This window comes from Alligator mississippiensis, chromosome 10 (genome assembly GCF_030867095.1).
Source record: "Alligator mississippiensis isolate rAllMis1 chromosome 10, rAllMis1, whole genome shotgun sequence".
Taxonomy (NCBI): domain Eukaryota; kingdom Metazoa; phylum Chordata; order Crocodylia; family Alligatoridae; genus Alligator; species Alligator mississippiensis.
This window is the reverse complement of record NC_081833.1, coordinates 68,927,364-68,952,547: the sequence shown is the minus strand read 5'-3', so window position 1 is coordinate 68,952,547 and position 25,184 is coordinate 68,927,364. Positions and strand designations below refer to the sequence as shown.

Here is a 25,184-nt window from a genome sequence, read left to right as displayed (position 1 = left end):
AAGGCCCAGCTGATGCTAAGAGCCATGAATCCACATTACTGATGAGGTATCCCATTTGTAGCAATGAATCTTATGTATTCGCTTGTCTATGAAGTGATAAGAGATGAATGCCATAATTCTTCTATTCAGTAAGGCCTTGTCTTGTACTAGTTCTGGCTGTAGCTGAACATTTAAATTCAACAAGCAAGATTCATTTTGAAATGACTCTAAGGGTCTGATCCAAAGTCCATTAAAGACTGCAGGGGCATTGGCATTGTCCATTGTGGAGCTATAACAGTTGAAGAGCTTCCCCTCATATAAAACCTTTGACTTCAGTACAATTTGGCTCAAACCTTCACTCTGTATGTAACGTTTTGAAAGCCAAGCAAAGTTTTACAGTATGTTTTGAGGCTGGGGAGGTGCGCTGATGGGAAATTCTTTTTAAAGTAGGTAATTTAAACCAAGTTTCCAAATATGTGAATTGCCACCCCCCCCCAAAAAAAAAGTTGTAGAATTTCAGCATATTTCAGATCTCTGATGAGATTGTACTTTTAAGAAAATATCTCCTTCTGTTTCTGCTTATAAACTGAAAGGTATGCTCTTGAGTTATAAAAGAAACTGCCTGCTTGTTTCCTTAGGTGATATGCCAGCTTTGGTCAACAAAGACAAAAAGGAACTTGAAATGAATACATGAGGGGGTTTTTTTCCCCCTCCTCATTACCCTGGAATAATTTCTGTAGGAGTCTTTTACAGACAGCTCACATGTTTTATCTCTTTAATGATACCTGTTTTCTGCTGCTCATAGGAGAGCAATCTTGAGCTCTATTGTAGCTACACAGTTGTACTTTAACACTCTGAGGATCATTAATGAAATGCCTGGGGAAAGATTCACAAAAGCAACAAGCTTCTTTAATTATTAGCTTTGTATTTTTCATTCAGCCGCCGTTTCCATGACCTCACTCGTGTTTGGGGCTAGATCCTGAGTTGCCACCAATTGGCGTAACTCTCCTTTAGTTCAATGGAGCTACACCAGTTTATACCAACTCTGAAAAATATCACCCTTGGAGTCCATATATTTATAATGCCAAATTCACAGTTGGGATTAGAGATACAGCTCCAGTAAGGTCTCGTTGGGGGCCCATACTATACTCTGAATCAGATTCCAAGGTAAGATTAAAATGCTGCAGCAGTTTCCAACTGATTTCTTTTAGAGCTGGGTAGAAGGAAGCATGCTATCAATAGAGATGCTTATCTGGATTCAAAATATTCAGTGGATGCTAATTTTATTCTTTCCTTATTTAAATAGAAAGATCAGGCCAAGACCCTGCTTGTTGAAAGTCAAGCCTTAGCCACTATCAATTCAGTTAAGTAACACGTGATATGAGCAAGTTGCAAAAACTTTTCTTCTCCTAGGCCCAGAAATCAAAATGCATGCGATGTGCTATTGTAATCACAGGACTTGGGATAAATTTATTTCACCCACAAACATATGCAAAGTTAAAATGCCGACGTAGCTATGAAAGGATGGGGATAGAGAAGAGGATGCTAAGTAACAAAACATAGCTGAGCAGACTGAAAATCCCCACATGGTTCTGGAGTGAATGAGCTGGTGCCATGTGCTCATTTTCCATGCTATTTCACTAGGATGCTCTTTTGACTAACAAATATTTAATAACTGTGTTGTCTGAGCTCTGGTGTGGCAGTGAATGTATAGGTTTAGGCTGCAGGTGCACTGAGACTTTATGCACAGCTTTGCAGGCCCAAATTATATGCTTCCCCATATTTTATCTTTATAACTTTACATGGGTGGTCGCCTCCCAGGAAACTGTATCCCTACCCAGGAAAGGCAGTCCTATTAGCCATGTTTAGTGACTGGTGTAGTAAAGTTGCATGCCAAACACATGCACTGGCAAATATAGTCTTGTCCTGGTAGGCGCTATGCACATCCTGCAGAATACGCTTAGCATTTTAGTCAAATAGAGGGAAAGAGCTGTCACATAATGGTATATGGGCTACACAGGCCCAGGAGCGGGCAAAAGGCATTGCTCGTTATTCTGTCAAGGACTCCACATGCCAGTCTATGCAAACTGATTTGCAATCAATTGCAAGTGATTACACATTGTTTATCATCGATTGGCACAAGGAATCCTTGAGAGAATAATGAGCTGCAGCTGATGACAATCAGAGACTACTGTCTCGTTGCAAGTTTGATTGCACATCCTTCCACTGGTGCAATTGAGCACTCACTGCAAAGTAGATGGGGGGAAAAAAAAGGTTGAGGGGAGGAAAGAGGCCAGGGATCAGAAACTATTAAAGCCTTCTTCAAAAAGAGTAAAAGAGTAAAGTTTCTTAAATGCAGTACTGCAATGTTAACCTTACTGCCGTGGTTTGTACAGGGGATGTCTGGCCCAGAGAACAGTAGCTAAGATCCCAGTGGGATGATTATGGCAAGACTTTATGATTTTGATACCATCCAAGCCTTGCTCTGGGGCTACTGCCATATGAGCATATGATGCCATGACCCTTCTGGTCCTCTAATCTGATGTATGTATGGAAAGATCATTGCCTGATTTTGAAATGTATGTGAACCATGAATTCCACTTGATAGTCTAGGTACCAGTAACTGTATCCAAAGGTTACATTTAGCATGGTACAATGAAAAATAATGGATGTCTTTACTAGGTATTTTATCCTGCATCAGTGAGGAGAAACAAATAGGCTAAATTTACTACCAACCACTTTCCCCAGATGGGGAGAAAAGCTCATCTTAAACTTGTACGGTAAATAAATGTCATCATTTTTATACACAAGGTACGGATCTCCTGTATAACCTTCAATTAGTCATTTAACCTCTCTGCTCTTTAGTCATGCAGCCACTTAGGGGAGAAATATAAGAAATAGGCCATGTGTTGAATGATTAATCCATCCACTGCCATACCCTTCCAGTTTAGCGGTAGTCAGACCAGACAGTGCTTGTGCACAAACAAAGTTTTGCCATCCTTACCTATCATGCATTTTACCCAAACGGTTTACTGGCTATATTTCTATAACTTCATTTTTACAAGGATAGGTTGCTGACTTATTACTAAGCCCCCAGCATGGAAGTCTTGTACATTGATTCTTGTCCAGCCTCTGCTCTTTGATCTGGCTTTGGCTTACCCTTGCAGAACCTTAAACTCGGTTCTGCATTGCGTCTTGGGTCACAGTCCTTCCCTTCAATTTAAAGTGGAGTCCCACTGTATTACATTGAAGTAATTTTCTTTCTTCTTCTCTCACTTCTCAAACATCCTCCAAATACAAGTTTACAGTAATCATTCTATAGGTGTCCTTTAAAATGTCTATATCCAGTCCTGTCGGAGTCAACAGGAGTTGGGTTACAGACTTCAACAGGACCAGAGTTCAGCCCTTACTCTTCTGGCATCTTGCTGCAGCATTCTGCAGTACACGACATGAGTCCAGTGACGCGGGTTCTAGTCCCAACACTGCATTGATGTTCTGGGAGGCCTTGGTGTGTCACCTTTCTGTGACGCCTATTTTAGATAGTTGAGGTTCATGCTTTTAGACTTGAAGGTTCGATTCCCTGTTGCTGAGAGCACACATACAGAGGCCAGTTCCATTTCCTGTGTGGAAATCAGATGAGAAAACTTAATGATTCCTTTTGGCCCTAAAACAGGGGCAGGCAAAATACAGTCTGCGAGCAAGATCTGGCCCACCAGGTACTTTCTTCTGGCCCGTAGCACCCGCCAACTAGTTGTACCCCACCCAGCCCTTCCACCCATGAGGGTGGGAGTGAGGCACCCATGTGTACACTCCCTTCCCAACATACCCTATTGTGCCTCGCTCACACCCTCGTGGGTGGAAGGGCCTGCCCCAGGCAGCACACAGCTTCCAGGCAGGGCTGCTGCAGTCATCCGGAGACCTGCTCAGCATCCCTGGTGTTGTGCTCACTGCAGGCAGCAAGTAGGGAGGGGGCAGGGATTGGGGCAGAGCTGCAGCTGCACAGGAGCATGGGGCTGACAGCAGTGCAGAGCTGTGCCAGGGGAGCGGCAGCAGCACGGAGCTCAGGTGGGCAGGATGTGGGTGTAGGGAGGGTGAGGGGGTGTGGGGACACCCCCCACACACACTTTCCCCACATTGCACACAGCTCCACAGGAAGCAGCAGAAGCTGCACACAGGGGTGCTCAGGGTGCCTTTGCCCAGTGCAGGAGCTGGTGCCCAGTGGTGTATGGCTCTGGCCAGCGCTGAACATTGCGGCAAGAATCGCCTTTATCATTGGCACTCCCCACCATGCACACACCATGCACACGCATGATTCCAGCAGTAGAGGGGAGCTTCCCTGTGGAGTCCCAGGACCTGCGCAGCAAGGGGACAGGGAAGGTAGCCGGCTTCAGCATGTGGAGCTCAAATCTAGTGGCACGTGAGTGCAGCGGCTGCACATGCACAGTGGGAAGAGCTGGTGATAGAGGTGAGCCTTGCTACAATGTGCATTGCTGGCCAGAGCCATGCACCACCGGGCACCAATGCCTGCATCGGGCATAAGCGCTCCAAGTGCCCCTGTCTGTTGCTACTACTGCATCATGAGGGGAGTGAGGGGGAGTCCTCACACCCCACAAATGTCACACTCCCACACCCTGCCCCCACAACTTCCCCATACAACCAAACCCCCACACCCCAGAATACACACACGTCCCACATACCACCATACATACACACACCCCACACCCCACCGTACATACACACACATATCCTCAACCACACCCCCACACTATATACAAATCTAAGAATTTATTTTTGAGTTATTATGCAATCATCTCTATATACAGAATGCAAACACAAATCATGGCAGAACCAGAAAAAAACCAAACAAATTATACAATAAAAGTCAAACTCCTAGTATCACATATTTTAATTTTATTACAAAAGATATTGTTAAGATGGCAAACCCCCATCCCAAAAGGAGTATTTCTGGGAGGCAAAGGGAGGGACTTCCAGTGACAAAGGTCAGGGTTGAGGGGCAGGACTTCCAGTCCCAAGATGGTGACCAGGAGCAGGGCAGCTGTCAAGGGGTGACAGCCCTCGAAAGCTCACCAAACCTCCTTCAGCAGTCCTCCACCCAAAATAATTGCCTGCCCTTGCCCTAAAATTTAAGATCTTCCAGTGTTATGAGAGCTCTACAATGGCAGCTGTCAGGCAGTCCATGTGATTTGGCCGAGTCGAGCCAAAGATTTAATTCCATAGGCAAATCAGGGGGCAAATGTTGAGATTTTGACTTGTACAGTTAGGAAATATAGTGTTCTCCCAAAACTGGCTGCTTCCCTGTTTCCTCCTTTTCCTTTCTGTCTTTTGTCATGCTTGGCAAAAAGTGTATCAGTCAACAGAGAACCATTAAGCTCAAAAAAACCAAAAAGAACAAAATTGTGTCTTCTGATAAATGATACCAAACATGACTTAGCCTTCTCCTTCACTGAGGAATGTTGAGTAGAATTTTTCCTGGTTTGTTAGTACAGAATACAGTGTACTTGGTCTCAAACTGTAAATCAATATCTGCATCTGAAAGGTGACATTTCAACAACTATGGCATGCTGGAGCCTGTCAGTATCATTTTTTTTAGTGTCAGGTTATAAACTTCTTAAATAAATGATGAGCACACCTCTGAAAGCACAGGGTATGTATATATACACAGAGACATTATATACACACACACACATAGATGCACTCAATGTAGACAATGGCAACTAGGAAAATGGACTATTAAGACTCTTCTAAACGATTGTCATAATGCTAAGGTTGGTTTGAATTCGGTCTTGGCACACTGTAGCTTTATTAGCCTTGAAAACAGTCTCACACAGATTCAGAGAAATGAACAGATGAGCAATGAAACTCCGAAGAACCACCCAATTCTGCTGGCATTGGAGGGGTGAGCAGGGCTTCTATGTGGGAGAAAGACAAGAAACCTACACAGGACAAATGGAAAAGAAAGGGGTGAAAGGAGAATGGGAGGGAACACACAGGTGAAAGAGCTCATGGCAGGAGGAGAGAACTGCAAGAGGAGAAACAAGGTTCAGCAAAAAGAGTTCAAATGAGAAGGGTTTGGATTCTCTTAGCCTCTTTTCCTCTAGTTTTCTGTCCCCATCTATTTTGCTTCTCATCCCCTCTTCATGCTGCCCCATGTTCCCCTTCCAATGGAGCTATGCTTGGCCTTTTTTAGCATTTATGGGCTGAGCAATAGGCTAACTTGTAATCAGTGAATCATAGAAAATGAGGGTTGGAAGGGACCTCAGGAGGTCACATCTAATCCAACCCCTGCTCAAAGCAGGACCTTCCCTAACTAGATCATCCCAGCAAAGGCTTGTCTAGATGGGTCTTATAAACCTCCAAAGACAGAGATTCCACCACCTTTGGGTAACCTGTTCCAGTTCTTTATTACCCTTCTCATGAGAGAGTTGTTCCTAATGTCTAACCGAAACTTCCCTTGTAGGAAACAGCGGCTGCATCTACTTGAGACACTTACTGCTTAGTAGCTTCTTACTACTGTGCAGTAACGTTGCAGGGCACAAACCATGGTGTGACGCTACTGTGCAGTAGTAATGAGCACAATCAGCATCACCATGAACCGATGTAGGGGTGCTACTGCATAGTAATGCAGGTTACTGCACAGTCATTTAGTACTTGGGTATGCAAGTACTAAATGACTGCGCAGTAACAGCTGTGCTGTCAGCATCTCATGTAGACACGGCCAGTATGTTTAAGAAATTACTCTCACAAAAATGTGTGAGCAGTAATTGAAGGCAATTGGCTATACAAACTAGACCTGCTGTTGCCTGCACATTTTATGTACATTGTTTGGCACTTTTTTCCCCCATTCTCTTTTTTAATATATGTACTAATCCATGCACTAGAGAAAACCTGAGAGAGACTCTTCAGCAGATCTAAAGCAATCTATATTTTAAAGTCCTTTAAAAACATTAGCTGATTAATCCTCAGAGCACCTCTGTGTGGTACAGTAGGCAAGTCTAGATTTTATGGGTAGATAATAGAGATTTGCAAAGCAAGATGCAAATTAAAAAATAAGAAATATTAAAAAGGTGAAATAAATGGAGAGGCAGTAGTTCAGTTTACATTGCTTCTTAATAGTTCTGGAAACTAAGGGGTTGATAGTTTATTAATCTATCATAACAGGCTCGCAGTGAAAGAAACAAAGAAAAAACCCGGTTTATGACTTTGACTTCTTGGATGTTCTAGCAGCATTTTAATTTGATCATGTATGATAATTTACAAATTCACCAGTTCCTAGAAATAGAGACATCTTGGTAAAGGCAGTCGATTTTTCAGTGCTACCTATGTCTTCAATGCAGTTAAAGAACCTTTATTTGAGCAAACCACAAAGAAGCTGGCAAGGTGATTGCATACAATGGAACGGCTGAAGTTATCAATAGGGTAATTTACAATAATTGTACTTGCAAATTGTACATCATTACCTCAACAATAAGTGTAAAATCCTGAGCAGATATTTGATGATCCAGGCTTGAGTAATTACATGTAATTAATTTGTATCTAATTCCAGATTCTGGCACGCTCCATTCTGGCTGGCAATGAAGAAATAAGATGTTGCCCAGGCTATCTCTGCTGGGAAAGCTTTGTGGTGAATGAGAAGCATTCATATTTGGCAAAAGCATTCATAGGGTATGATTATGCTGTTATTTAGGTTCAGTTCTGAGGGCCACCATTAAAAAGCCCAAGCCCCATAAGCTACCTTTCCCTATCTATCTGTTACAATGTTGCAGTTGCCTATCAAATACAGAAGGAGAAATGAGTACCAGGCAAACTGATTCCTAGATGGGGTCCGCCTAATATACGTTTCCCCTGTCCTTGGCTCTGATTAGGGACAGTAGAGGTAGTAAGTAGGGGCATAAAGGCCCAAAGTCAGATACTGGTGCAGTCTGCAAGGAAACCTACAGCTGGATTGTGGCTTGCCTCATGTGCCCATGCAAAGAAGTACATTGCTGCCACAATCGTTGGCAGCCATCCGTCTCAGGAGACCATGGGGACTGTCCCTTAGGTGGGATACCAGGTGCCACCATAACTTTTTGAGCAGCTGAGGAGTCCAATGCGCGAGAGGCAGACCCTCCGACAAGATGCACATACAAACTCAGTTGAGCTTGCACTGGCATGCCCAATACCATTTTGTCTTGCCTGCCTCAGATGCCTCTTCTCTAGCTCTTCGTTGACCCTTTCCATCATGAAGTGATGTAAGCCCTGTTTCACGGTGGCTTTCTACTCACAGCAGCGCGAAGCGATTGATTCCCAGCATTGGCCATCAACGCACAACTCGCAAAGGTTTTTCTTGCAGGCAACAACAAAATGGAGTTTGGGCCACAATACAATAGGGGAAACTATCATTGGTTACAAATCACTGGAAAGAGCATGTTCTGTGAGCTGATAGTCTCATGCACGTGGGTTGGAAGTGGTCAGAGTTTTGACTAACTTGGATTCCCATCTACAGATCTGGGTTGACAGAGAAGTGCCAGGTACAGGACTGATGGATACAACTTACTCTCTCATCCTGCTGCAAAAGGGAACCCAGGGGCCTGCTTCTCTTTCTGAGTAATAATTTGGACCCTAGTTTGCAGTGTCCCTCACTCAGAACTAAAAGTAAGTCCAACTAAGAAACCTCATATTTGAAAAGGAAAAGTGGCAGAAAGAAAGAGATGGGAAGTGTGTTTAGGTCCAGACTAGAGGATTTAAGAAATCAAAAGTACAAATGGCTCAGAATGAAGCAGCCTGATTTCATAAGCATAGTTTTTAGACAAATCAATGTTGTTTAATATGTCCTGCTGAGGACTTCCACATTAAAGCTGACTCCTTGTATTGATTGTCTTATTCAGTTCTTTAATAAATGTTCCTTTTACACTATTCATGGAAAGGTGAGAGGTGCATGGCATTAAGGAAATTAGAAATAGGATAATGAACCCTTTACCCACAATATTAGTAGTCTAAATGCAGCTGATTGACAAAAGTGACCAACATCATCTCCTACTTATGTTTTGAATCCACATGTTTTTTATACAGTAGACACCAGACACAAGAAGGAGTTAAATATTGTCCTTTGAATGATATGGTTTTTGTCTGAAAGTAGACTGGTTTTGATTGTGCGTGGAAACACAGATACATCATCATGCCAAATGGATGGACAGGCTACAAGGACATGCTTAGCCCATCAGAAACGCTTATTGGGGCAAGGGGTCGCCAAACGTCTCAATAAATATCTATCTTGAATGAAAGGGGTTGCCTAAAAGTCATAGTGCAGAACTGCTGGCTTTTCTATATTGTCATTCTTTATCTTGGTTATTATTTGTGATTTATCTAATGCTATAGGAGTTTTTCATGCCATACAGGGAAATTAAAAGACATGGTCCTTTGCCCCAAGTTGGTTATAGTCTATATTAAAGAAGAAAGACCAGTTATGATAAAGGGAGCAGTTCAGACAAGTGTGTGTCACAGCAGAGAGGGCAAGCCTACAGTAACCAAAGAAATGGCTTTAGATACCTCCAAATCAAAATGGAGAAGTGTTGGTGAAATAGCAAGGAGGACTGCCTTGGTGTGAGCCTTCTGCAAATGAATCCTAGTCTTTCAATATAAGAAGCAATCAGTCTATTGCATGCTGTAACATGTACCAGACCCAAATTCCCACTCATAAGCTGTGTCATTTGTCATTATTGTTATAAATGGCCCTGCACTGCATTCTCTCTTGAACAGGTGCGCATATATATATATATATATATATATATTTATATGCATACCACAGAAGTTAAACAAGTATATTCTCCAAACTCAGCTTTGGTGGCATCGCTACAAAACAATACCTTCTATTTGAAATGGCCTGGAAATAAATCCTGTTACACATCCCACATTACAAGTGAAAAAGTCAGCCCTATTATGTGCACAGGCTCAGTATAAGTAGGACAGTGTTGAAACTAAGGGGAAAGGGTCAAATCGTGAAAACACTGAAGGCCAAATCCTTACAAATATGCAGATACCGTTGCAGGCCCTGAAAGAGAGAATCTCAAATCCAAAATCAATTTGAGCTGTTCATACAGATTTGATCTCTAAAACGCTACAGAGAGATTTGGCCTTCTATGGTAGATCAGAGAAGACGACAGCAGTTGTGGAGATGACTTGTCCTAGCTATAAAAAGAGGAAACACTATGTCAGTCCTTTTAAGACTTTTGTAGCCAGTTTTCATGGAGACTGATCATCACAATTTTTAGTTTTGCATATGCATAAGATCCTGCTAGGAAGGGGGACACTTAGAATCTTAGCTGCAATTATTTGTTTCGGAAATTAAGTTATATGCTACAGGACACAGGCACCCTGAGGACTTCAAGCTCTGACAGCTACTTTGGTTTCACTAAACCAAAGGAATAAGTGATTGAAGTGAAACTGAGATAGAAGATTGACTCACATCCCTTCTCAACTGATGGCAATAAACAAGATCTTGCAAGCATATTATCATCACCGGGTTTGAGACGCAATTATTTTCCTTGCCTGTGTAAGCGGATGAGGGCTGGCCAGAAAACATTTCTACTTTATGAAAATTTTCAAAAGTTGTTGTTATTGTAGTGCACGACAAAACTAAAAACCTGCAGAAAGATATTTTTTTTCTGAAGGATGAGAGAGAGAGAGACCAATCTATACAGCATAGCCAGTAGTTGGAAGATGGGGCACTGATCTGGAATATGGGAGATAAGTCTCTGCTTTGCTTGAGAAACTTTCCCATTGAAATCACTGTTTCCCCAAATATTTTAGTTTTGGCAAAATGGCATTTTTTGTTTAAATGTTTTAACCAACTGATCAGTACCTATAATCCACTCCTCAATATTTCCCCTTCCAGCCTCCTCCAGGCTAGGGACAGAAGTTATACATAAACCGGTTTAAGTAATCAAATCTGGTTTAAACCTGCAACAGAACAGAAGCTCAAGGCACATAAACCAGTTTAAAAATGGCTGAAACTGGTTTAAGGTAAACCTGGTTGAATGTAGTATTAGACTTAACTGATTTGGGTCAAACTGGTTTATGAAACTTCTGTCCCAGACCCCTTCCTGGTTCAAGTTAAATCACAGCCCTGCAGCATCCCAGCATGCTTTGCAGCCCTGTGCTGTGCTGTTTGCTACAGAGAGCAGGGCTGGCCCCACAACCTCTGCCCCCTAGCTGGAGCAGTGAGGGCTGGCTGACAAAGGAGTGGGGAGAGCATGCCCAGCTGGGGATGCACCCCAGTCTATGAGGTGGGGACTGCCCCACTGCCAGGCAAGCCCTGGGAGTGGGGTTAAATACCTCTTCCCCCATGCAAATTTACTGCTGGCTGCAACTGCGGACTACAAATCCCAGTGGCACCTGGAAGCAGGAAAAAGAAGTGATGAGAGACTCTGCAGAGTCCTGCTGTCGTAATTTTGGACTGTAGATCCCCAGAGACCTTGGTGGCAGCAGAAAGAGGAAGTGAACACACAACCCATGCTAGCTACATACCACAGAGCTATGCTCTAGCACCCCCTTGCTTCTGGCTTGAGCCACTGCAGGCATGTGGCTGCATTTTGTGAAATAAAGGCAAATATCTATTCACTTCTGTTTCAGTTTAATCTCTGCATCTTAGACTAACCTGCAAAGACTTAATCAATTTAGCCTCAGGCTTTTTGACTTTCTGTACTTAGCCCCAGTGTCTTCACAATTGGACTGGAGTACGCCATGTCAAAAAGCAATTACCATGGGTTAGAGAAACTGCAGTGTTGCACAGAACAGAAGTCATAAAGACACATTGTATGTATGCTAATTACAAATGTACAGTGCTGTGTACTGGTTGCAAAAGGAGGGCAACTCCAACCTGGCTGTTTGGGCTAAGTACACACAGTCAAAAAGCCCGAGGCTGAATCGATTCAGTCTTCACAGATTAGTCTAAGCTGCAGAGATTCAACTGCAAAACAACTGGACACACATTTACTTTTGATTCAGGAAATGTAGCCATATGCCTGCAGTGGCTCAAGCCAGAAGTCAGGTGGTACTAGAGCATGAGCCGTGTGTTTGCTTCCTCTTCCTGCTGCCCGTGAGGTCTCTGGGATTTGCAATCCAGACTCACAGCAGCAAGACCCCGCAGAGTTGCTTATCACTTCTTCCTGCTTCCAGGTGCCTCTGGGATTTGTAGTCTATGGTCACAGCCAGCACTATGTTTGAGTGGGGGAAAGGGTGTTTAAACTGCTTCCCTGACCCCAGACCTCAGCTGGGATTGACCAGAGACTGGAGTCCGTTCCCCTCCCCCACAACCCTCCTCTGCTAGAGCAGACAGCACAGCCCAGCCTGGGACTGCAAAGCATGCTGGGATGCTGCAGGACTGTGATTTAACTTGAACCAGGAAGGGGTCTGGGACAGAAGTTTCATAAATTGGTTTGACCCAAATCAGTTAAGTCTGATAGTACATTCGATCAAGTTTATCTTAAACCAGTTTCAGCCATTTTTAATCTGGTTATGTACTGAGCTTATGTTCTGTTACAGGTTTAAACCAGTTTCTGATGACTTAAACCAGTTTATGTGTAACTTCTGTCCCTAGCCTGGGAGATCAGTTTTAACCAGGCATAAGATAAATAGTTGAGGAACTTGTGATAAGGAACCAGCATATCTTCATCTTCTATATGTCTTTGACTAAATAGTGGGCAAGGCTATCCCTCTGATCATGCATTTGGCAAGACAGTTTTCTGGTTTTGATTGTAAGAAAGTGAATAATGTTGTTTGTACCCCTTTTACTTGAAATGTGTGCTCCATATACTGTGGGGACATTAAATGTCAGGCAGGTTATGTCACTCGGACACATCATAGAAATTTCTTTTCAAACATTTTGAGGTTTTACTACACCCTCTCAAGGGTTTGCTTGGGTTGTGGTTTCTGTTTTCCCTCTGAAACTTCCATGCGCCCTGCAACTCGTCTTGTCCAGACCTGCGATGGAGTTTGTGTTGAGACGTCTATCCCACTGCACAGCACAGAACTTGTCCTTTGGGCACTGGCCCCATCTGCTTACCAACCCAGAAGCAGTGTATCTGCATCCATTCTGTGTTTCAGGCAAGCTAATTAGCAGTGCTAAGTAAAAGGGATGGTCCCTGCTTCACACACTAATTAGCCCACCTGCGGGAATGTGCAAACATGGCTGCGTTGCTATATGGCAGAGGTTCCCAAACTTTTTCTTATCATGTACCCCCTCCAGATTTACCAGCTGCCCATGTAACCCTACCAGCATACATTTTATATTTTAACCCCTTAAATGCCAAGTATTAGAATGAAAATTAATTCTGCCATTACACAATTTCTCTTGCATATCCCCCAGGGGTACATGTACCTGCTCTATGGCAAAAGGCAACCCTCCAAGATCAGTGCAGAGTACTTGTGGGGGCCTGCTGGTCACAGTACATTCATGGTGTAGTGGGAGCCTGTCTAGTTCTGGGCATAGACAGGAGAACAAATGATTCCCAATTAGAAGTGGTGACTTACCAGGCATCAGCTATTCCACAGTAGCTGTTTCATTTGTCTGCTCCCAGTATGCAGTAAGTAAAAGCTAAGCCTGGGTAACTTAGCCCTAAATAATACATGACAGGAGCTTTTGCACTGGGTGAGACACTGAACAAACCAGTTGCTATGGAACAAATGATGTGTGGTAAATCTCCCTGCTTTTAACTCATTATAATGTTGCAATTGTAGTGCGATTTTTTTCAGATGATACAACACATTGTGAACGATTGCCCAGTTAGATCATTTAATGGTGATCTAGAATCGATCCATGCAGCTACTCCTGAAGCACTTGACTGGTTATCAAATTAGGTATTAATGTATGAATTTTGTAATCCTAAAATGTCATCCGAAAGGAGAAGACTCATTATAATTTATGTATTTGTATGTTCATACCCAGCTCTCTTCCTATCTATTATACTCCATATAGGTCCATCATCATAGTACTCAAGAAGCGGTACAGAAACTGTTATGAGTACCACTGAATTTATGTAGATCATAAAACTGGTGTTCACACTGTATGATTTATTGCGTGTGTGTGATGAAGCTGGAATTGTGCAGAGGTACCCTGACATTTGTTTTTCCAGTATCCAAATCTGAACATGTTTTCCATCTCTCACTAGCCATATGTTATGCAAGGTAGAGTTGTACCTTTTCAACTAAATTTTGTTATATGTTGCTAAGAAAACAGCTGCATCATTCAGAAGGGGCTTCATTATTTCTTCCTTTCAGTTTTCCTTTCTCTTTTAACCAGTGGCACAGGCAAGAAATGAGGGAAATATCTTTTCATGGTACAAGTGTAAGAGAGAATCAGGGCCTCTGGGTTGTGGCAGAAACTTCCTGTGCAATTTTGAGATGGCACTTCACGTGGCAGAGTCACTTTCTACCCCTCGAAGACCATGGGCAATAGGATGAGACTTGCCTTCCACTGTGAAGCACTACCAGACCTTCAAGAAATGAGCTCAATGCAAGTGCCAAGTTTTGGTTTCTTGCCACTTTGACATGTTTCTAGAGGCAGCATATTTGTCCGATGTAAAGCCAGAGCTGGGCTCTGGATCTCGAAGAGCAAGAGGGCATACAAAATTGTTTGTCAGCTCTCCCAAATCAGTCATCTGAAATGTGTGGACTTTCCCATTCTGCAGTTGAATGCCAAGTCTTTTCTAGAGCTTACAATTAATGCCTGTGGTCCAATGGCATGAGGCAGTGTGATGTCACCAGGCTAACCTTCATGGGGCTAAAATGAATCGCTGGTCAGGTCAGATTAAATCATACGTTTTGTTTTCAATGAAACTTTTTTTTTTGCATGTGTGTTTTGAAAGATGACAATGAATTCCTTTGACACAGAGAGAGGGAGGGGGAGAGAACAAGTTCTGTTGAACGCTTTCTTTTGTGGGTAGCTGTTTTTTCCCTGCAAGAATACCTCCCCCATAATATGTGATTATACACTGGCCTTGTTACATGCGGCACTTTCCATTATACATAGTCAACCCACATTATTACAAAGCCCGAAACTTGTGTTTTTCCTCTTGAAGAGCGTGTTTGCAGAAGATTATGATTATAAGTATGTTTTAATATGTAACTTTTTATTGTAAACAATTCACTCTCAATATGTGTGGCTTTTGTTTGCTATGAAGTTATACATTATAACTGGATTAATGATTGACTTGGCTGTATGGTAATTTATTGCTTTCAATCTAGAGAGATAAACCTGATTACTCACTTGCTCTTCTTAGATTTTTTTTCCCCAGTATATAACCTGATGATAAAAATAGACTCTTCTCCCTGTAAAAATGTTGTTTGCTTCTGGCTTTCATACAGAAGTCTAGATGAAAGACATGGAAGAAATTGAATAATGACTAGCACTTGGCCTTTCTAACCACAAATTATGCAGTTCTGCTATTTGCATTTTAGTCTAAATGTTCATTGTTTTCATATGAAATTCTGATGCACTTCCCTGTTGTGTATTTTCTCCTCTCACTGTGCAGAGATTTATGTGTATAACCTCCGTGAACTCAAATGGGAATCCATATACATAAACACACATACTGGGATAGATCATGATTTGTACTGCGAACCTGTGTTATAAGAACCCTGTGTGAGCTACTAACTTGTTGAGTATGGGTGCTCAGGAGTGCATTGGTGTTATATGCTCATTGCTGTACACATCCAAGCTACAAGAAAAATAGAGCTAAGCTAATGCACCCACCAGGACAACTATGTCACCACAGTCATAGGGGCCTGTAGTGGTTTGGTGCTAGAAGAGGCAAAGAGCAAATCAGTGCTCCAGCGGACTAAGGTGAGAAGAGGGAAGGAACTGTGGATGTGGTTTCCTGGGCTGGGATCAATACCTGCCACCCCTTCCCTTGGGCTATGACTTCAGGCAGGTTTGCACCGCATTAGACCATGGTAGAGACTGCTGATGGGGAAAAAACATTCTGCACACTACTCCTCCTTCAAGTGTATGAAAAAATGTCACACAAGCACTGTTTGGGACATTCATAGCACTGAAATCAGACTGTGGGTCTCCAGCATGCCAGTTCCAGTGACACAGGTACTCTGACTGCTGCTCTCACCACCTCTGCATGACTTTTGGCAGGGTATTTGGCATGAACAGAAAGGAAAGAAATGGGCAACACACGTTTGCACTATCTAGCACAGTGTAATGCATTGTAGGCCCACCTCTTGTGACACAGCTTAGCTCGTGGCCAGGGAACAAGTACTCTCTTCTGGTCGGACCAACAATTCTAGCAATGCAATTGCAAAAGCATATGAGAATAATTAAGAACACAAACTTATGCAGCATTTACTCTTCTGCAATGGAAGAACAGAAATGGAAAAAAGAAAAGTGCTGATCTTTCCATCCCAAGAAGATTCTGTTCTAATGGTCTGCAGACACTGGAATACATGAGACGTAAGACACCGATAGCAAACAATCCTGAGATAAAAGCGTACTCTGATATATGCTCTTGCTCTCTTGCTTGCTCTCGCTCTCTCATTCTCTCTCTATCTATAGATAGATCTATAAGCTCTGCATATATCTCACATAGAATCTAGACTTGCTAGTTACTGAATTATCCTGTTGAAAGGCAAAATGAAGGCCATGAACAGCATTCAACCCTCCTGTTGACAAAGCCTGGTTATAACACTCTCCAGATATCACTGCTCTGAATGTGCACCCCATGCTGTCAGAAGCAGCAGCAGCAAAATGATAATAAATGGACTCCTGTGCTCATCATGCCCCATTGCAAAGCCCCCTAGAACAGAGCAGGCTCTGTGCATTCAGAGCATCTAGATTAGTCTCAGACTTGTGGCTCCAAAAATATGGCACCACAATTCACACATTAGTCATTCCAAAGAGTATTCAGAGTACCTGCCAGCAGCAGCAGGAGATACACTGAGTGAAATCCTGTCCATACTATCAACGGCAAAATTCCCCACATAGCTGAACTCCTCACCCATTCCCTTATCCTACATTAGCAATCCATTTTTCTTCGCTCTCTAGAAGTAATGCAATAAAGGTGTAAGAGATCAATTCTGGTTGATTGTGTTATCTGGGTACACATAAAGTTAATAGCTCACGAAAACCTGTATATTATGGCAGGAATCATGAATAAAAATATTTAATTGGTCATTGAGGGAAAAAAACACACCTGTCACCTTGTAGACAATATATATAATGGTTCCCCCTGCAATGGTGTAGGTAAAGAGTTTGCACAATCATGAACCTGGAATTTGCTCACACATACACAGAGATACTTGGTAGATACTTCTGTACCCATTTTAAGCAGTGTAACTGGTGCTTCTCCGCTCTAGCCCTCCAGAAGTTTCCTTTTCCAGTGTTTGCTGTTAAAACGTTTGCTGTAACTTTTCCCCACAAATAAAGCATGCCTTCTACTGTGTGAAGCCAAGTCAAGCAGTATCATAAATCACTGAGGGATGATGCTGCATGTTGACTTTTTTTTTTGTTTAGTGATGGCAAACAAATGCTGACTAACATTTTTTCTATCCAGGAAAAAAATTGAAACTTTCATATCCAGGAATGTTTCCATAAAACAAAGGCCTCAAAGAGTTTTTAGGGCCCACAGCTGACTTTGCAAGGAGCACAGAACTATAACAGCAGCATCCTCTGGCTTGGGGTAGATACTTTGTGTTCCACACAAACTTTTTCCCAATTTTGTTTTCAAAACAGAACGTGTTGTCAAAACCTGCTCTTACTTTTAACCGGTTTTGGTTTCTTTTAATTGGCTTTTTCTGCTGAAAAAATGATTCACTGAAAAAATTCCCAACTACCGCTAGTTAAAAACCCCTTCACAATATTTTTATCTTGAGCCTTTGGTGTGGTCTGTATGGTTGCTTTCTAAATCGAAGCCATGGACAACTCTTTCTATTATGCTTTTATATAGGAAGGGAGATAAACAGCTTTTTGATTAGCTGGCAAGTTTTCTGTTAGACTTGCCAATCACTGCATCATGAGGGAAGTTAAGCACACCAATAAATATAAGGAGTTTTGCATCTCATGAGGAGAGAGCAGAAGTGCACAGTATGTTCTATAAGCTGAGTACATCACATGCTTCTATCATTGTACTAATCAACATTTCATCACCCACTGTGATATCTGTGAAAATGCTTAATGTAAATAATACCATTGAGTAATCTTGTTTCCATTTCAAATCATGTGGGACCTAAAGAAACAATCACTGTTTTTCATTACTGATAGGAATTCAGCAACACAGATTCTAAATTCAATCAGAGCAATAACCATTCAAACACTGAGGTGGAAGTGATGGGTGTAGATGATCATTTTGATGCATATCAAGGTGGAAAACTGGAAGGTCCTCCAGTCAGATTCATATAAATGATCTATTGCCTGGATCCTACAGCAGGACTGGAGGCATTGTTTGTACCCTGTTTGGGCAAGGCTTTTGAGCACCAGTCAGCAGGAGTGGAAAACATGTAGCACATGGCAGAAAGCATTCAGCACCTTGCACAATCAGACTTATGCCCTGAAAGTGAGCTATGTGCAGGTATACTGTTTGTTTTGCCTACTGCATGCTGCGAACTAACATGAAAGGATACCCTGCTTGTAAAATGATTTTGGCTCACTATTAGAAGACTGTTTATAGACAGTGCTTGTACGCATGATGAAAATGTCACTTTGTGTGGCTTAATGGTATCACGTGGAAGACTTTTTTTGCGGGTTTTAAATGGCTTTCCATTGTTGTAAACTAAACTACATCTGGATGTAGTTGAGTTTGCAATGTTGCAAATTGCAACGATGCAGCTGTCAGCTGAACCCCTGGCCACAGGAGAGGCGGGCTTCTGTGAAAAAAGGATCAGGCCCCTCCCTCCTTCTGCCTTCAGCAGGCACCTGCTGAAGGCAGAAGCAACAAGGGGCCCAATGCTGGATCCTTTTTTTTTTTTTTTTCCTTTTAGCAGAGCCTGCCCACCTCTCCCACAGCTGGGAAGTAAGCTGCCAGTGGGTCTAGTGGCCCCTGATCTGCAGGGAGCCCCAGTCCTTCCCTCCATGATAGTGGCACCCCTGGGGCTGCCTGGATGGGCTGCTAGCAGGCTGGGTGCTGCCTCAGCTCAGAGGTAGTACCCAGCTCAATCCAACTGTTCCCTGAGCTTACACACTGCAAGCCCACCAGGCACTGCTCCTTGGGTGGACTTGGGGACCAGTTAGATTGGGCCAGGTGCCACCTCTAAGCTGGGGCAGCACCTGGCCTGCTAGCAGCCTGCCCATGTGGCTTTGGGGGCCGCCACCACTGTGAGGGAAGGACCACCCCACCACATGCATCTCAGGGGCTCTGCAGCCCACCAGCAGCTCACCTTCCAGCAGCACGGGGGTGGGCAGGCTCTGACAAAAGTAGGATCAAGCCTTTCACCACTTGTGCTTCTAGAAGCTTGCTGCAGCTAAAAAGGGGCCAGCTTGACTTGGGAGCACTGCAGGGGCCAGCAGCAGGGTGGCTGGGGGCACTGTTGGTGGCAGAAGGCAGTTGGGGTGGCATGTGAGGTGCTGGGACCCCAGGCAGGCTCGTGTGGAAGTTGGATCATGCCCCTGAGAGCTGAGGCAACATCTGGCCCACTTACAGCCCACCTGGCCAGCCCTAGGGGGATGCCACTGCTGCGGAAGGAGGAACCAGACTCCCCTGCAGCTCAGGAGCTGGTCAGCCCACTGGCTGCTCACCCCCCAGCTGCGGGCAGGCTTCAGCTCCAACAACAACAAAAAAAAGGATCAAGCCCCTTGCCATAACATGACAGAAGAATTGAAATGGTTTAGTCCTCAGGGTTTTATTCTATGCCCCACCATTTCAATATAGGGGGCATAGAATAAAACCTTGGGGATTAAACCACCATCATACATACAAGTGCCCAGAGATGCTGTGACTACAAGTAGCATCCCAGCCATCCTCACACAGATTGATTTCCTTGGTGCTGTCTCTGACCACAACCCATCTACAACCTGCATTCCTCCCTCCAAGCTCCAGGCAGATTGTTACACTGTCCATCTGCACCACAACCACCTGCACAAAGGAAACACCCACATTAAACCTGAAAAGTCCCTAATTGATTCGGTCACCAATATATCTGTTAGGAAAGGGGATTAATACAGCCATGTATATCCAATTCCCCATGGTTATCCCAAGTTTACACGTATCTATCAACATCAGCTGTATGTGCAGCTAAAGTAACACAGTGAGGAATCAGTCCCTCACTCTGTATGCTGCTTTAGCACCTGTAAACCTCAGAGAGTCAATTAAATTCATACCTTCAAATAAGTGCACATTTTCCCAGCAAATTGTTATAATTGCAATAGGGTTCGTAGGATGTTCTGACAACACCGTGGTAAAAAATCTCTCCGAGTGTGAGGCACGCTTATAACCATTTCCTAAAAAGTTCAGCTTTGCTAGCCATAAGCAGATAGTGCCCATTGTAACAGGTCCACCCAGAGGGCTGAAAAGGTTTCTTAGAAATTAAAGTTGTCATCTGCTATGACAATATTATCTCAGTTGTGGCTTTGAGCCTTTCTTGGTGGAGAGGTGGAGGGGAAGATTATCCAATGCTAATAGACATTTCTTCCTGCATTTGAGGGCCTGTTTTTGAGAGGTTTTTAACCAGCTTCAAAGACAGGGCCCTTAAAAGTATCATTTACATAGAAAAATGTGTTCTCTCTACAAGCACCTACTTGCTGCTGGGCTTACAGCTTGTCTGAAGGGATTGCAGGCTATATACCATGTATGAGTCATGCTGATGAATCAGAGTTTTCCCTAGTTTTCGAACTGTGTTTTTCTTTGTAATAAAGAATACATTGTCCTTTCGCAGCCAGAACTATTCTATCACGTCACTTTTGCAAAGACCGACTAAAGGGAGAAGATATCTCCCTTTGCTTTTTGTGCAAAAGGGACTTTTTGTGTCATGAAATATGGAAAAGAGGGAAAAGTGGAACTACATTTTGTCACCTGAACTGCCAACTTTAACAAAGGGATGCTGGGAGTTACATTCTGTAGCTGTAAGACACAAAAGCAAACAGCCATGGAAATGTCCGAGACAGACACATTTCAGCCATCCCATATGCCTCACCCAGTGTTGACTTCAATGGATGGCAGCACATTAAATCCAACATACACATGTGCAATATTCAGTGACGTATGTCATCATTTCCTTCAAATATTCATCCTATGGGCTACACTGGATTTTAGGAACCTAGCCCCTACACTCTTGTTCCAGGCAGGCACAACCCTTAGGCTGACCACAACACCTGCCAGTTGATAATAGGCGAATTTACAGAATGATAACAGAACAGCAACAATATAAACAATCAAGCAATTTTATATCTACCAATATAGTAGATATATATATCCTAGGACTGTCATCAGAGTCAAAGTACAACTGGTCAGGATGCAGGCTCCATTTCTGAGGCTCTCTCTCTTAGGTGTCTGTGGGCCTCAGCATCCCACCTCCAGTCTCCCCTCTAGTGGGGTGGATGAGATGGCCTGCTGGTATGCCCTTGGTCCATGATGACCTCGGGGACCCTTCCCAGGGGATGGGGATGCCTCAAGAAAGAGAAGGAGGGACAAGGAGAGATGAGGAGGGACGGGACAAAGGGAGGGGCCCTTTGTTAATCTCAAGTCTCTGTTTTGTATTCTCCTTCACCCTGGATGACTCCTGATGACTCTTCATCCGTGGCTATCTCTGGTTGGCTGTCTCTCTGTGGTCACATGTTCACGTAGCCTTCAGGCCTTCTCCTAATTTGGTCTCTTTCCCCAAAACCAGAACTCAGCCCCGCTGCTGCTCTGGGGTCTTGTAGCTGGTGTCACTTAGCCTGAGAATCAAAGAAGCAGGTACCATCCTGTCCCATAACACAAGATGTGTGTCCTTGTTGTGTTAGACAACCTACCTGCCTTGAAGGCTGTGATCTTGTGTTATGGCATGTCCCCCTCAACTCTCAGGCTGTGTCCATCCATTGGCCTTGTTGTGCTAGCCAGCCGGTCTGCTTTCAGGTCCATGAGAAGCTATGTGTGTGTGTGTCCCAAGCTCTTTAGAAATCAATTAACCCCTGCTGTGCATCTTGACCCCTTATAATGCATATAGCTATATCTATACACCAATTCCCCAAAAACAGGCCTTTAAATACCGTTTCTAAGCCAACACATTCTTCACGCTACATTACACTCTTATGGATATGGTGCTAATACTTTAGTATGCTGAAATTCAACTCCCCTCTGCCCTCAGAAATATAAATTCTCCAGGCTTATTGTTGTGGAAATAGTTTTTAAAACAAAGCTATTGATAGCTGAGGTGTTTGAGTCCAGTCCCTGGCTGTTGTAATAGGATCGCATTCCACCAAAGTCAGTACCATTACGCAGACTTACACCAGGTGAAAATATAGCCTCATTATCCTCTACCTCCTCTTAGTGAAATAGTCTCCCAGGGGATATGATGGAAACCCCCAACTTAGAGTGCATGGAAAAATACATCGGACACACATGCTATTGGGCATAATACTAGTAAATACACAATAAGCCATCTCAGCAGGGGGGTGGACTCAGAGAATTCGGAGGTCCTTTCCACCGCTCAGCACTGTGATGTGTTGAGTGGAGTTGTTTGCAACACAAAATTAGTTTAGTATCAGATTAAAAAGGAATTGCCAATTGCCATAATCATTAGTGAGGAAAAGAGAACCGAAATAGAGGAGAGAAAGCTCTGAAAAGATTTTGGAACAACAGTTTTTTAGGGTGTTTGATTTACTATTCAAGTGTGCACAGCTGCTGCTAGGGGGAAAAGGCACTGTGCCAAGAAGGAGAGACAAGGGGAGAACAGCAACAAGAGAAAAGAAGATTGTTTGCAGACTAGGCTATTAAATTGACTTGGAAATAGTTTCCCTCATTCCTCCTTGCATAAAATAGTTGTCTATTTCAGATGGATTACCACTAACTCACAGATATGCCACTTAAGTGTTGTTTATATAGTACACTAATTGCAGTATTGGAATCCGCCCCTTGTTCCAGCGCTCCAGTCCACTTTTCCTCAGAGGCAGCATTAGCTACATTAACAGCCGCCCTGTTTGTAGCTTATTTCTCTCCCTTGCGTCCTCCAAACAATGGGCTGGAGCGGGAGATGTATATTTTTCCATTTTGTTGAGACTGGAGCAGTCAATACCGACTCTCCATTGCGTCTCCACAAGCGCGTCACGTGGAAGCAAGGCCACCACTCGAGGAAACACAAGGCTGGGCTGAATGACACCTGATGGGAATTGTCCAGGTAAAGACCAGGACCGCTTGCCAAAACTGGTCACGGCAGCCACTTCCTTGCTTTTCAACAGGATGAAGGATGTTTCCCCTTGGACCCAGAGATTTGTCATCAATTCAAGTCTTGCTATACTTGCACTGACGCCGATTGACTTGGTCTTAACAACATTGATCGTCTCTCTCCGGCAACAGTCTTATTATGTAACCATCTATTCCACACCTGAACAAATACAACTTCATTCTGCTCCCTTTGCTGTTACTTCTTTTGTTTGATTTCTTTGTGGGGGGTTTTGTACTGGCAAAACTTTGTCCGTGTTCAAAGCTACAAAAGGAGGGGCCAGATCCTCAGGCAACAGTGCTAAGCGGACTTACGTCAGCAAAGGATCTCCCCCTGTTCTTGCTGGGTTGTGTGCTGATTAGTATTCAGCCAAGGAGGAGGACTGGATTTAGATTACCAGTTTGGATTACTTTGTTTATGTGAATCTTGTTTTTGGTGATTAATGTCTGAGCATTATACAAGTGTGGCTTCAAATTTCTCTTTGAACCATGGCTGTAGAAAGACTGCCAGCTAATGTTCCTTCTGGGTCTAATGGTTCCCTTTCATGGAAAGTCTTTTGCAAGAGTCCCTAATGTGGTACTATGTGTCCTCTTATTTACAAATACTGTTTCTGTTTATTCCAGTAAGAAGTGAATAGGCTGCTCAAGTATTTGACAATTCTCACCAAGAAAGAGGTCTCATCAGCATTGCTATCCCATGTGACTATTTCAAACGACTAACCAAACCGGCAATTGAATTCCAGAGAGAAGCCCTGAATGCAACATCTGCTTTTGCCTATCTGGAGCTATGCACGCACGACTTTCTGAGCTTTCAGGACTCAGCTGGGAACTGGTTTCCAATGAGCTGGAACTACTTTAGCCTGATGTTTTAACAAGTGTTGGGTTCTTTCTTTTGTCTCCTACAGTTCACTCATGATTTATTTTTGACTTTTAAGTTAATGGTTAGTTACTCTGGTTTTAACTAATATTGCTGTCCTCCTCTCAGAAGTCTGAGTTATGCCCAGTGATGATGACAAACAAGTTCTGACCAAGGTACAAAAGTCGCTATTTGAGGGAACATAGACACCAAGTCAAATTTTCAGACATATTTAAGTGAGTTATGCGTGGAAATACTATTGACATGGAAAGTTTTACCCATCATCTTTCTGACCATGCCATGGACTTGGTTGCTTGTTATAAGAAAACAAGGGCTAGGGGTAACATTTTTCAAAAGTAGATATTAAACTTTTTAAAGAATGGAAATTAAACATTTAGGCACTTCTGAAATGGTTTACCCTAGAGATCTTGCAGTGTGGTATCTTTTATCTAGCCTTATGTTTTATCATGACTATATGAATGCCTTGCTAAATCATTGAAGTATAACAGAACTGTTGAGTGTGTTGTATTGGCTCAGGAGACTGCTAAAGAGACCGAGAGATTATTAACTCTAGAACTTTTGTTTTTAAGCCACCTTAATTACCAAAGATTGCATCTGTTCAGTGCTGAAATGAGTTGATGAACCTCAGTCTGGTTTCTCACGGACAAACTGCTGTCACCCAAAACAAATTACCTATTTGAAGCCCTTACTAAAATATGAATAGGCAAACTACACAAGTTAATGGGCACTTTTACATGTGCTCCAGGGAAGGGAGGGTGGAACAGCACTTTAAATAGAGCATCTCCAAGAGCCGCTGTAATTAAAGCGCTGCTGTGTCAAATGTATCAGCGTCCTGTGCTTGAAAATGGCAGGAGGGGCATTTGAACTAAAGGTTTGCAACATTCAAGCTCGTTCAACGAGCTTTAGTTCAAGCGCCCCACGACCATTTGTAAGCACAGGGATGCTCATACAGAAGACGCGGGGCTGCTGATGCATGGTAA

The 25,184-nt window shown here is 43.2% G+C and overlaps 1 long non-coding RNA gene across 1 annotated transcript; it reads left to right on the top strand.

The window, feature by feature from the left end:
• The first annotated feature begins 909 nt into the window (after window positions 1-909).
• On the top strand, window positions 910-10,904 carry LOC109283356 (uncharacterized). The gene is made up of 3 exons (XR_002090497.2): window positions 910-1,146; window positions 7,544-7,662; window positions 8,483-10,904. It is a non-coding gene; the product is annotated as an uncharacterized LOC109283356 (long non-coding RNA).
• Window positions 10,905-25,184: the final 14,280 nt, after the last annotated feature.